Source organism: Entelurus aequoreus, linkage group LG23 (genome assembly GCF_033978785.1).
Source record: "Entelurus aequoreus isolate RoL-2023_Sb linkage group LG23, RoL_Eaeq_v1.1, whole genome shotgun sequence".
NCBI classification, from domain to species: domain Eukaryota; kingdom Metazoa; phylum Chordata; class Actinopteri; order Syngnathiformes; family Syngnathidae; genus Entelurus; species Entelurus aequoreus.
The window spans coordinates 1649940-1663161 of record NC_084753.1 but is presented as its reverse complement, the minus strand read 5'-3'; the positions used below and the strand labels follow the sequence as shown (position 1 = coordinate 1663161).

General features: G+C 37.2%; 1 long non-coding RNA gene across 1 annotated transcript in view; it reads right to left on the bottom strand.

Annotated features, from left to right (window-relative positions):
* Positions 1-3647: 3647 nt before the first annotated feature.
* The window catches only part of LOC133640473 (uncharacterized), a 117903-nt gene continuing 108328 nt past the window's right edge, over positions 3648-13222 (bottom strand). The window contains exon 4 of the long non-coding RNA XR_009824164.1: positions 3648-4108. This is a non-coding gene — a long non-coding RNA (uncharacterized LOC133640473). The remainder of the gene's footprint in view (positions 4109-13222) is intronic.

Genomic DNA, 13222 nt, shown 5'->3' with positions numbered 1-13222 from the left:
TTGGTTTCAAGACGTGACGGCATAAATATCAACCAGCGGCTTTGAAAAGGGATGTCAGTGCGAGAGCCTGATGTTGCTGTGGTTGTGGGGATTTGTGCGAGCATCTGCACGCCGGCATGTGTGCGCATGCTGTTTATTAATGAGCGCACGTCTGCCAAACATCTGCTTTCAGCACCACATGATTGGCGACGGTTTATGCAGTCAACCGAGGTTGAAATAACCAACACAGTTAGCCATTTGGAATTAGTTTGTGGGGATAACAACAAATGGTTGTCAGATGTAGGCTTGTCAAAAGTATCCTTCGATATCAAGTCGATACCAACACACAAAAATACCCATTTGCCTTCCTTCCAAGGTCCAGAAATATGTGACACGGGTTAGGCTTGGAGATGGAAACGGATTAGGGTTCTTCTTCCTGAGGGAACTCTCCTGAAGGAATCAATAAAGTACTATCTATCTATCTTTCTTCTCTGCGTTCTCGTTTTTGTGTTAACTTTATCAGTTCAGGTGGTGGGAGGGACAGGATTGTGTCGATCTCTGGCTGTGGGCTGTGGGCTGTGGACAATCACTACTTCAACAAGGCGTGCGGAGGCTAGAAACTCCAATTCATGCTCGCAACTTCAAACAAAACAGTTGCAAAATACGGTTGTACCTCAACTTACAAATAGTTTGGTCGGAGTAATGATTGTCCACCGCCTACAGCCAGAGATTGACCCAATCCTGACCTCCAACCGCAAGAACTGAGAAAGTGAGTGCAGAGGAGAAGAAGCGGACGATACCCACCGAATCAGAGAAATAAACGACGAACAACATGACCGTGTAAGCAACTTCTGCCAACCCTGCACAAGAAGGTCACAGGTTCATTGTTCTCCCTGCGAATGCATGACTTCCCTTTTGGGTAGTCTGCCCTCCTTCCAAAGACCAGAAATGTGTGACACGGGTTAGGCTTAGGAATGGAAACCGAATAGGTTTTTTTTCTCTGCGTTCTCCTTTTTGTGTTAAATTTATCAGTTCAGGTGGTGGGAGGGACAGGATTGTGTCGATCTCTGGCTGTGGACTGTGGACAATCACTACTTCAACAAGGCGTGTGGAGGCTAGTAACTCCAATTCATGCTCGCAACTTAAAGCAAAACAGTTGCAAAATACGGTTGTACCTCAACTTACAAATAGTTTGGTCGGAGTAATGATTGTCCACCGCCTACAGCCAGAGATTGACCCAATCCTGACCTCCAACTGCAAGAACTGAGAAAGTGAGTGCAGAGGAGAAGAAGCAGACGATACCCACCCAATCAGAGGAATAAACGATGAACAACATGACCGTGGAAGCAACTTCTGCCAACCCTGCACAAGAAGGTCACAGGTTCATTGTCCTCCCTGCGAATGGATGACTTCCCTTTTAGGTAGTCTGCCCTCCTTCCAAAGACCAGAAATGTGTGACACGGGTTAGGCTTAAGAATAGAAACGGAATAGGGTTTCTTTTCTCTGCGTTCTCCTTTTGTGTTAACTTTATCAGTTCAGGTGGTGGGAGGGACAGGATTGTGTCGATCTCTGGTTGTGGGCTGTGGACAATCACTACTTCAACAAGGCATGCGGAGGCTAGTAACTCCAAGTCATGCTCGCAACTTAAAGCAAAACAGTTGCAAAATACGGTTGTACCTCAACTTATAAGTAGTTTGGTCGGAGTAATAATTGCCCACCGCCTACGGCCAGAGATTGACACAATCCTGACCTCCAACTGCAAGAACGTGAGTGCAGAGGAGAAGAAGCGGACAATACCCACCGAATCAGAGAAATAACGACGAACAACATGACCGTGGAAGCAACTTCTGCCAACCCTGCACAAGAAGGTCACAGGTTCATTGTTCTCCCTGCGAATGCATGACTTCCCTTTTAGGTAGTCCGCCCTCCTTCCAAAGACCAGAAATGTGTGACACCGGTTAGGCTTAGGAATAGAAACGGAATAGGGTTTCTTTTCTCTGCGTTCTCCCTTTTGTGTTAACTTTATCAGTTCAGGTGGTGGGAGGGACAGGATTGTGTCGATCTCTGGCTGTGGGCTGTGGACAATCACTACTTCAACAAGGCGTGCGGAGGCTAGTAACTCCAATTCATGCTCGCAACTTAAAGCAAAACAGTTGCAAAATACAGTTGTACCTCAACTTACAAATAGTTTGGTCGGAGTAATGATTGTCCACCGCCTACAGCCAGAGATTGACACAATCCTGACCTCCAACCGCAAGAACTGAGAAAGTGAGTGCAGAGGAGAAGAAGCGGACAATACCCACCGAATCAGAGAAATAAACGACTAACAACATGACCGTGGAAGCAACTTCTGCCAACCCTGCACAAGAAGGTCACAGGTTCATTGTTCTCCCTGCGAATGCATGACTTCCCTTTTAGGTAGTCTGCCCTCCTTCCAAAGACCAGAAATGTGTGACACGGGTTAGGCTTAGGAATGGAAACCGAATAGGTTTTTTTTTCTCTGCGTTCTCCTTTTTGTGTTAACTTTATCAGTTCAGGTGGTGGGAGGGACAGGATTGTGTCGATCTCTGGCTGTGGACTGTGGACAATCACTACTTCAACAAGGCGTGCGGAGGCTAGTAACTCCAATTCATGCTCGCAACTTCAAACAAAACAGTTGCAAAATACGGTTGTACCTCAACTTACAAGTAGTTTGGTCGGAGTAGTGATTGTCCAACGCCTACAGACAGAGATTGACACAATCCTGACCTCCAACCGCAAGAACTGAGAAAGTGAGTGCAGAGGAGAAGAAGCGGACGATACCCACCGAATCAGAGGAATAAACGATGAACAACATGACCGTGGAAGCAACTTCTGCCAACCCTGCACAAGAAGGTCACAGGTTCATTGTTCTCCCTGCGAATGCATGACTTCCCTTTTAGGTAGTCTGCCCTCCTTCCAAAGACCAAAAATGTGTGACACGGGTTAGGCTTAGGAATGGAAACGGAATAGGGTTTTTTTTCTCTGCATTCTCCTTTTTGTGTTAACTTTATCAGTTCAGGTGGTGGGAGGGACAGGATTGTGTCGATCTCTGGCTGTGGGCTGTGGACAATTACTACTTCAACTGGCAAACTCTAATCTGGCTGTGAACAGGCTACTGTATAAACCAGGGGTGTCCGAACTTTTTGACTTGGGGGCCGCATTGAGCTAAAAACCGAAAGCAACATATATATATATATATATATATATATATATATATATATATATATATATATATATATATATATATATATATATATATATATATATATATATATATATGTTTTTTGTAATGTCCACAGAGTTCAGTGAGCAGGTTGTGTTATGTGTGACCGTGTCTGTTGACATTTTATGTTTGTTGGAATACTACGTTTCGTTCAGGTTTTTTGCACCATGACTAGGGAAGGTTGTTTGCATTGTGTCATATGAGTAAATGCTGCGAACACTTTGACTCCAATCCTAATTAAAGGTCATTGAGCTGCATTACAATGACAGCATCAAAAATGTCAGACTATCTAAATTAATGCAATCTCCCAGTGGGTAAGACATGACAACTCGCAGGCCAAAATTGAAGACACTTTTAATATGATTTGCGTGTTTATAAAGAGGCGGGGTCTGGGAGTGCCTCTATCAAGCAAACTTCTGGGCTCAATTCCTAGTTGATATCGATGTAACAAATAAATGTGCGTGGATTTGTGGGTACGCACCCTTTGATACATCTGTATTTTTTCTTCCGTATGTTGTTTTCTGGATTTGAAAGTAGGTTAGTAGGGAAATCCACACAACTCTTAAGCAGGTTGTGTATTGTGTGACCATGTCTGTTGCCATTTTGTGTTGGTTGGACTGCACCATGACTAGGAGAGGTTGTTTGCACATAAGTAAATGCAGTGCATACTCTAATTCAGCTCATAATTACAAGTCATTGACCTGCATTACTCATGTTGTACACTAAATGGCGACAAAACACCTGCATCAAAATAGTCAAACTGCTGAAATGATTGCAATCTCCCTGTGAGTAAGGTTCCTTATTAAAATTTGTCCACGTTGGCGAGCCGCATTTGGCCCGCGGGCCGTAGTTTGGACACATCAACAATATGATTTTCCTGAGGAGCTGGACAGGACAGATTGAGAAAAACAATAAAACATCGATTTTTTGATTGTTTGAACCGATTAAGAATCTTTACAAATAAGAATCGCGATTAATCTGAGTATCAATTTTTTTTTCTTCGACACCCCTAGTAAGTAGACCTCCTGTAGTCATGTGATGCAAACGTCACTTTAATACTCTGTAGTACAGGGGTGTCCAAAGTGCGGCCCGGGGGCCATTTGCGGCCCGCAGGTTATTTTTTAACGGCCCCACGGCACATTCTAAAAATACGATGAAAAATAAATAAATAAATATAAAAAGTGGTATAAAAGAGCAAACAAGTGAAATGTAACAAGCAAATGTTGCATTATTTACTCTAATAACACAAAGCTGCCATGCAGGCTGTTTCTTTCTTTAAAAAATAATAATGAATCAAAATCAATGTCATTATGAATTATTGAGCTATTCAAGGCTCCGTTTACTTCACATTAAATATTCCACTTTGAGATATTATGGGGGGAAAATGTTTTTTTGGTTGCCATTTAAAAAACAAAGTTTTTTAAAGAAGGGCCTACAACAAACAAACAAACAACAATAAAACTTATAATTGACCGATAGATCTGAAGTTGATCTTGAGACTATTGTGGTAAACATTTTAAAAAATGTTGGATTTATTTTTTTAAACTTTACTGAACAGTACCATTTTGGATCCCCAATAACTTTAGTGGGACTTTTTTTTTTTTAAAGGCCTACTGAAATGAAATGTGTTTTATTTAAACGAGAATAGCAGATCCATTCTATGTGTCATACTTGATCATTTCGCGATATTGCCATGTTTTTGCTGAAATAATTTAGTATAGAACAACGACGATAAAGTTCGCAACTTTTGGTCGCTGATAAAAAAAAGCCTTGCCTGTACCGGAAGTAGTGTGATGTCACAGGAGGAAGGATTCCTCACAATTCCCCATTGTTTACAATGCAGCGAGAGAGATTTGGACAGAAAAAGCGACGATTACCCCATTAATTTGAGCGAGGATGAAAGATTTGTGGATGAGGAACGTTGGAGTGAAGGACTAGAGTGCAGTGCAGGGTGTATCTTTTTTCGCTCTGACCGTAACTTAGGTACAAGCTGGCTCATTGGATTCCACACTCTCTCCTTTTTCTATTGTGGATCACAGATTTGTATTTTAAACCACCTCGGATACTATATCCTCTTGAAAATGAGAGTCGAGAACGCGAAATGGACATTCACAGTGACTTTTATCTCCACGACAATACATTGGTGAAGCTCTTTAGCTACGGAGCTAACGTGATAGCATCGTGCTTAAATGCAGATAGAAACAAAATTAAAAAAAAAACCTGACAGGAAGGATAGACAGAAGACCAAAAATACTATTAAACCATGAACATGTAACTACACGGTTAATAATTTCCAGCTTGGCGAAGCTTAACAATTGAAGCTAACATATCAACGGAGCGGCGGCGGGCGTTGTAGCTTTCGACGACACCCCGGCCGCCATCAGAGTCGGCAAGAAACATATATTTCCCCAAAGTTACGTACGTGACATGCACATAGCGACACGCACGTACGGGCAAGCGATCAAATGTTTGGAAGCCAAGGCTGTACTCACGGTAGCGCGTCTGCTATCCAGCTCAAACACAACACAACCTCCTGGTTGTGTTGCTGCAGTCCGCCGCTAATACACCGATCGCACCTACAACTTTCTTCTTTGCAGTCTCCATTGTTCATTAAACAAATTGCAAAAGATTCACCAACACAGATGTCCAGAATGCTGTGGAATTTTTCGATGAAAACAGAGCAGTTTGTATGGTGACACATTGGGTACGAATACTTCCGTTGCCGTCGTGACGTCACGCGCATACGTCATCATACATAGACGTTTTCAAGCGGAAGTTTCGCGGGAAATTTAAAATGTCACTTTATAAGTTAACCCGGCCGTATTGGCATGTGTTGCAATGTTAAGATTTCATCATTGATATATAAACTATCAGACTGCGTGGTCGGTAGTAGTGGCTTTCAGTAGGACTTCAAGTGTCATTGCTCCAAAAATTATGAATTAAAATCAATGTTGTCATGAGTTATTGACCTTTTTAAGACTCCAATTAATATATAATCTCAAATATTCCACTTTAAAATTTTATTTGGGGAAAATATTGCATATTTTGTGTTTTTTTCCATAAAAAAACGCGGTTTTCCTTGACAAAAATGGCATACAACTTAAATCTTTAAAAGCGTTATATTGACAGATAGACCTAATGTTGATCTAAAGATTTAAACCTTGAATAATAATAATAATAATAATAATAATACTAAATAATGACACATTTGTAATATTTTTTTTGACCAAAACCTTTTGGGGTCCCCGGGATCAAGTCGGAGTGGAGGCCTAAATGTATCTTTTTTATACATATATTGTATTGGTTTTTAAAATTTAAAAAAATATCAAAATGGCCCCCGCTTGCTTTGATTTTTCAGTGCGCGGCCCTCAGTGGAAAAAGTTTGGACACCCCTGCTGTAGTGTTTCTACACAACTTATTTTCCGACTGCTTCAAATCACTTTTGTATCAACTGGATACGATAAATAGGAAATTAAGGCTGGCAGCGTGTGGCACGTTTAAGAAGAACACAATTAGAACAGTCAACCAGGCAGAATATTAATTTATGCATCAATAAATGCACTCTTCATCAAACTAAACCACGTGACACAGCAGTTATGTATGAGGCACTCAGTCGCAGGCTTCCATACAAGACAGTCAAGCCTGTGGAGAGTCGATAAAAACTAGTGTTTTCCAAAAAAAATCGAAGACACGAAATTCAAATTATGTATCGTATGATGGATTCCAAGCATTTAAAAGCCGTATGCATGGTCGTATAATATAACTTGTGTCGGACGCAGAATTTATCTAACAACGTTTTATGCATTCCGTCAAACTATGCTGACAATTTCATTGAGTCAGCATTTGTGAGGAAAATGCATGTTTTTACAAAAGTTTTACAGTGTTTTAAAATTAACTGTGTAAAAAAAAATGCAGTGTCAGGTGACTGTAAACTTGACACCTCATTGGCTGGTTACGGGGCGGGATCAATTGCTTCAGTCATAATTCATTGTCACATGTTTATTATATTATTTAGAGGGTTTTAGGGTTTTGAGGCAACAAATATTTGTGCTCTGAATTTTGACAAACTGATTTTTTTTTTTTTTTTTTACACTGTATTTTTACAAACTGAAGTTGCAAACATACAAATGTTGCTCAAATATTTTTATCTAATGAAATTATTGGCATAAAAAAATTCAGTTTACAAAATTCAAACGCGAATAATTCAGTTACATAAATTCGGTGACAAATAAACCTCCGTACAGATAAAATTAATATAGAAAATTGACTTAAACATTATGAGTACAAACATTGTTTAATACGCAATAATGTAAATGATGTCGGTAAAGAATATATGAAAATTGCAATTTTTTTCTTGTTTTTCTATATGATATAAATATATAAATTAGAGATGTCCGATAATATCGGACTGCTGATATTATTGCCCGATAAATGCTTTAAAGTGCAATATCGGAAATTATCGGTATCGGTTTCAAAAAGTACGATTTATGACTTTTTAAAAGGCCGCTGTGTACACGGACGTAGGGAGAAGTACAGAGCGCCAATAAACCTTAAAGGCACTGCCTTCGCGTGCCGGCCCAATCACATAATATCTACGGCTTTTCACACACAAGAGTGAATGCAAGGCATACTTGGTCAACAGCCATACAGGTCACACTGAGGGTGTCCGTATAAACAACTTCAACACTGTTGCAAATATGCGCCACACTGTGAACCCACACCAAACAAGAATGACAAACACATTTCGGGAGAACAGCCGCACCGTAACACAACATAAACACAACAGAACAAATACCCAGAACCCCTTGCAGCACTAACTCTTCCGGGACGCTACAATATACACCCCCCGCTACCCCCTACCCCCTCCACTTTAACTCCGCCCCCCCCCCCAACCCCGCCCACCCTCAACCTCCTCATGCTCCATGTCCCAAATTCCAAGCTGCTGTTTTGAGGCATATTAAAAAATATAATGCACTTTGTGACTTTATTAATAAATATGGCAGTGCCATGTTGGCATTTTTTTCCATAACTTGAGTTGATTTATTTTGGAAAACCTTGTTACATTGTTTAATGCATCCAGCGGGGCATCACAACAAAGTTAGGCATAATAATGTGTTAATTCCACGACTGTATGTATCGGTATCGGTTGATATCGGAATCGGTAATTAAGAGTTGGACAATATCGGAATATCGGATATCGGCAAAAAAGCCATTATCGGACCTCTCTAATATAAATATATGGTGTTAAAAAGGAGTTGGATTAAAAATGGTTCTTTCTGGTAAATTGTTCAATGTAATATGTGATGTTCCTTAATGGAACTTGTTAAGCATGTCCGAAACAAATAAACAAAACTGTTCATTGGTTTCATATGGCCCCATTCGTCCCTGTTTACCTGACACATGAAACGTGACACATTGGGGGGGGGGGGGGGTGCACTATCCATTTCATCCGCCAGATGGCAGTAGAGTGTTGACTATCTTAAAATGTGTTTTGTGGCAATTCCATCTTTGACCACAGTTGCTGTGTAGAGTGGCGTTTTCCATTATTTTCAGCAGACCGCATTGCAAAATGGATTAACCCAGCGTTTCTCAAAGTGTGGGGCGCGCCCCACTGGTGGGGAATAGAGACATGACAGGTGGGGCGCGAGCAACGGGAGGAAATTTCACTTTGGTTTTTTTATTTTTTTATTATTATAGTCTTTGATTTTTTTTTTTACTATGCTTTCATTCATTTCATTCATTCATTTTCACTTTGTGATTCTGTCTGTGAAATCCGCTATATAGATAAATGTAAATTACTTATTTTTCCTGTAGGCTTTACATTTCTAGGTAGGAGCGAAATTTTACAGACATAGCAACAGTAACTAATGGGGGCGGGGCTAAGCGGAAGCTTTGTGAATGGCGAGTCACTGTGCGAGGATTTTCTGTTTTGCAAATACATAAAAAATAGAGCCACTGCTGATGAGCTGTTCAAGATAATGGACAGTTTCCTCAAAGAACACGACCTTAAATGGGAAAACTGTGTGGGCTTTTGCTCTGATGGCGCGCATGGCAAAGTCAAGAAACGGGCTGCAGGCTCTAATAAAGAGGGTTGCGCCAAATGCGCATTGGACACAATGTGTCATTCACCGGGAAACACTCGCGTCAAGGCAGCTCAGCCCCGAATTCAATGAGGTTTTAACAGTGGCAGTGTCAAGCCTGCAAACCCCATTTGAAAAGCTGTGCAGTGCAAAACAGGCTCATTGCAGCCACTAATGCTGGAGTACTGTAAAACTCATGTTCACTTGCCCTGTCCTCCTTTTTTTGGCAAAGATTGCAAAGTGGTACTTTTATTTTCATTTATTATTGAACTTGATGCAAGTTATTTGATTTATTATTGAACTTGATGCAAGTTATAACACTTTTATTTGATTTATTATTGAACTTGATGCAAGTTATAACACTTTTTTTGATTTATTATTGAACTTCATGAAAGTTATAACACTTTTGTTTTATTTATTATTGAACTTGATGCAAGTTATAACACTTTTGTTTTATTTATTATTGAACTTGATGCAAGTTATTTGATTTATTATTGAACTTGATGCAAGTTATAACACTTTTTTTGATTTATTATTGAATTGATGCAAGTTATTTTATTTGATATTGAACTTGATGCAAGTTATACCACAGCTGCACAGTTATTTTATTTATTATTGAACTTGATTTTATTTTATGTTATTGAGTTTGAATGTATAAAACTTGATGTTACTTGATGTTCGATAAATTTGAAAATGTTAAGCTTGGCATTAGCGTTCTGTTGGGGCGATGGGGGCAGGTGGGGCTTGAAAACTCCCCCTTGTCCAAAGTGGGGGATCACAAAAAAAGTTTGAGAACCACTGGATTAACCCCTCCTCTTCCAGATCCACCAAGGAATAATAGGGCAGTATGAATCCCTTCCCTACTTTACCATCACCCTGCATAGAACAGCTGTGTAGAAGGATGGATGTATTGACAGTATTTATTCATAACCCAGAGGGGGAATTCAATTTACACTCTATTCAATGTAAGGCGCCACACACACACACACACACACACACACACACACACACACACGCACACACACACACACACACACAGGATCCAGATGTGAGAGTTAGGTAGGTGGATTTGAACAAGTGCCTGCAGCATTTGATGGTCCCTCTTGCACCTCTGCAGCATCCAGATGCAATATAAATCTACTATGCAGTGTATGCATTATTTGTTGGTCTGCAGGGGCCTGTGGCCCCGAGCAAGGTCCTCACAGACCGAGGCGCCTTCTCGGCGGACGTCAGCAACTGTTTCAGTTGCACCCCTACATGCGATCAAGTTATTAAAGCAGGGGTGTCCAAAGTGTGGCCCGGGGGCCATTTGTGGCCCGCATCACAAGTTTTTTTGGCCCGCGGCATGTTGTCAAAATAAAATCAGACAAAAAAACAACAGTAAAAATGTAATTATAATTAGCAAATATGGTAGCTAATTTTAATACTAATATTAATACAAAGCAGACACATTGTTTTGTCTGTAAATGTATGTTTGTTTTAGATTCTTTTTTTCTTTTCTTTTTTGTTACAAAATAAAATATCAAAACGGCCCCACGCATGCTTTGACTCGTCAGTGCGTGGCCCTTTGTGGAAAAAAGTTTGGACACCCCTGTATTAAAGAGACAAAAAATAATAACAAAGAAATACAATAAATAAATAAAAAAGTCAGGTTTTTTTAAATACAACTTTTTGCTGATAATTTTCTTAAATGTATTCAGTATTTTCAAAAGGTTGCTGCATTGTAAGAAGGTTGATTTTGGTATCAATCCGAAACCAAGTAAAGAGTATCGCAGATACTGATACTTTGACTTTAGATGTCATGATCATAGGATCATTTTGTGAATTTGCCTATAGGTGACTAAGAGCAAAATGTTTTTAAAAGTAAATGAATCCAAATTTTAAATTGAATGTTAAGTCAAAATGTTAAAGTTAAATGTTGAATATAAGAGTTGAATATATATGGTGAATCTAAATGTTGAATCTATAGATACAATTTAAATGTGAAATCTAAATGTTGAATCTAAATATTAAATATAGATATAAATGTTACAGCTAGTAGTTAAACCTAAATCTAAATCTTAAAAACTAAATGTTGAATGTAAATTTACATTTTAAATACAAATGATCAATTTATATGGTGAATGTAAACGTTAAACCTGAATGTGAAATATAAATGTTGAACTCAAATATTAATTATACATGTTACATCTAAACATTAAATCTAAATCCAAATGTTAAACCTAAATATACATTTTGAATCTGAATATGAATATTAAATCCAAATCTAAATTTTTTATTTAAATGTTAAATATACATTTTAAATATAACTCTTGAATCTAAATATGAATATTAAATCTATAGCCACATTTTAAATGTATTTGTTAAATATAAAGGTTAAATATAAATGCCAGTTGTAAATCTAAATGTTAAAAATAAATGAAAATGTAAATATTAAAGTTAACCCTAAATATAAATATTGTATTTAAATATAAATATCAAATCGAAATCGAAATGTTAAATCTAAAGGTGAAATATAAATGTTAAACGCAAATATTAATTCTAACTGTTACATCTAAACATTAAATCTAAATCCAAATATTAAACCTAAATATACATTTTGAATCTGATTATGAATATTAAATCCAAATTAAAAAAAATATTTAAGTGTTTAATATACATTTTAAATATAACTGTTAAATCTAAATATGAATATTAAATCTATATCCAAATGTTAAATCTATTTGTTAAATACAAAGGTTAAATATAAATGCCATTTGTAAATCTAAATGTTAAAATTAAATGAAAATGCAAATCTTAAAGTTAACCCTAAATATAAATATTGTATCTGAATATAAATATCAAATCGAAATCTAAATGTTAAATCTAAAGGTGAAATATAAATGTTAAACGCAAATATTAATTCTAACTGTTACATCTAAACATTAAATCAAAATCCAAATGTTAAACCTAAATATACATTTTGAATCTGATTAAGAATATTAAATCCAAATCAAAAATTTGTATTTAAATGTTAAATATACATTTTAAATATAACTGTTGAATCTAAATATGAATATTAAATCTATATCCACATTTAAAAAATATATTTTAAATATAAAGGTTAAATATAAATGCCAAGTGTAAATCTAAATGTAAATCTTAAAGTTAACCCTAAATATAAATATTGTATCTGAATATAAATATCACATTGAAATCTAAATGCTAAACGTAAATGTAAATGTGAATATAAGTGTTAACTACAAATGTAAATGTTAAAGCTAAATATTCAATCAAAATAATAAATATAAATGCAGACTATAAATGTTAAATATAAATGGTAAATCTAAATGCTAAAGTAACATTTTAAATATAAATGTTAAATGTAAACGTTATATATAAATGTCAAATTTAAATGATAAATCTAAATCTTCTACATAAATGTTGAATATAAACGTTGAATATAAATATCAAATATAAATGTTGAATCTAAATGTCTCACCAAGTGTGATGTATATTCACAACATATGCAAATAATCCACCAATCCGACGCCTCTCAGCTGCATGGCCACACCCACATCTCTGCTTTAAATTTAGATGTTACATTTAGATTTAGATTGAGCATTAGGTTTAACATTTAGATTTGACATTTAGAATTATATTCCATTCTTCTATTTCAATGTAACAATAAAAAATAAACATCTAGAGCAGGGGTGTCAAACTCATTTTAGTTTAGGGGCCACGTGGAGCAAAATCTACTCCCAAGTGGGCCAAACTGATAAAATCATGGCATGATAACCTAAAAATAACAACAACTTCAGATTGTTTTCTTTGTTTAAAAATATTCTGAAAATGTACAAATCATAATGTTGTTGTTTTTTTTACACTTACATGTTGCGGTTAATAGTATTCTATCTTCGTTGGTCATTATTTATACGTT